We start from the raw sequence: 1,795 nt of genomic DNA on the forward strand, positions 1-1,795 counted from the left end.
TGTTGCCGGTGCCTTCACCGCGCCCCATTCTAGAGGAGGGGGTGCGGCGGGGCACCACCGCCCCTTCCCCAGATGGAAAGACGGAGGCGGAGTCTGGCTGCAGGTCTGTCTCCAGCGCCCCTGAGCCTGACCCCGCCACTGTGGCGTGCCAAGGGCTAGGGGAACTGGAGGGACAGCAGCACACGCGCACCGCTTTATGGGTGGAGATCCGCCAGCCTCCTAGGGCCATGCGTGATTTTAAGGACTTCCCCTCTGTGAGCCTTGGTCTCCCCATTGTTAGATGGGACTGTAACGGACTGACCGTAGAGGGTCTTTGTGGGGACTGATGAGATGGTATACAGGTGCCTGGAACAAGGTTTGGTAAATTGTAGCTGTCGCTAGTCATTTGCAGAGAAAGGGGTGGCATCCCAAGCACTCAGGGGTTTATGGATGAGTTTGTTTATTCCTTTGGGGATTCAGCAAGCATCTGTTGAGGGCCTACTGTGTGCCAGGCCCGTCTGAACACACCTCCAGCCCCCTGAGGGGCAGTTCCTACTTGGATTTCTCCTCCTTAGCTAATAATCAAAGCGTAGCTACCATTCAGTTTACATACAGGAAGCTGAAGTCTTAAAGAGCAGAGACTTTCCAAGACCACCCCCTCCACTGATAGGCCAAGGCCCAAACTTAAGTTCCAGAGGCAGGAGGCTCAAGTTGGGCCACCCATCTGGCCTGGATCCTCAACCAGCAGGGCTGTCGGGATGGAGACTGCAAGAAGAACCCCCTTTCCTTGTACAGGGCTGTTGGGGGCAGTTGAGGTTTGTACAGTGTTGATTCTGTCACCACATCCGGGGACTGGGGTGGGGAAGGAAGTCTGAGGCTGGAGTGAAAACCCAAACCACCACCTGGGGAAGCTGCAAGGAGCCCAGAGGGATGAGGGGGGCCGAGGCCACATGGAACCTACAGCCAGGCTCCTGATTGTGTCGCCTCGTCACTGTCCACTTAACCTTCTTCCAGATGGGTAGATGACCAGTGAAATGCCCGCACGTCCTCAGAGTGCAGTGCACAGGCCTTCACCCTCTCCAAGTCCTGGGCACTGGGGCCCAGCCCTCCACCACACCAGGTGTGGATATCAAAACCATATTGCAGTGGGGATGGACTCACCCAGGCACAGGGGGTCGGAGGAGGTGGAGGCTCCAGAGCAAGCAGGGAGCGACAGGACTGGATACCAACTCCCATGACCCTGGAGCCTCGGAGCAGCCCCTCCTCTGCCTCATCCTCTGACATGGGTATAACAGTGGCCCCTATTTGAGGTTGTGAGGACTGGTAAAATGACAGGAAAAGGGCCTTGCTCCCAGCTGAGCAGAGTGAACATCAACCACTGAGAAGGGAGCGACTCCAGCTGCTTCGAGGGCTGGGCACCTGCACTTCCTCCAGGACCCTCCCAGCATGGCTGGCAAGCCTACCACTTTCCCTCCTGCCCCCCAGGGGCCCAGGCAGCACTGGGACAGGGAAGGAGGCTCAGTCCTCAGCACCAGCCAGCAAACATGCCCAGGTGGCCAGGTCTCCTGCTGACCTGCCACACTGTAGCATCTGCTCCTCAGGGTCCTACCCCTGGGAGTGCGCACTCAGGGATAGAAAGGAGGGGCATGAGGAGATTCGGTTCTGTGCCCCTACTTCCGCCCCTCCACTGGCACCCCACCCAAGCTCCAGGCCTCTCTTTAACACCCCCTTGCAGTACCACAAAACCTCAACCCATCAAACTCCACCCCCCCAAGTCCCCAGCCTCCTCAATAGATGGCACAGGCACCTATCTTAC

This window comes from Sciurus carolinensis, chromosome 16, assembly GCF_902686445.1.
Source record: "Sciurus carolinensis chromosome 16, mSciCar1.2, whole genome shotgun sequence".
Taxonomy (NCBI): Eukaryota; Metazoa; Chordata; class Mammalia; order Rodentia; family Sciuridae; genus Sciurus; species Sciurus carolinensis.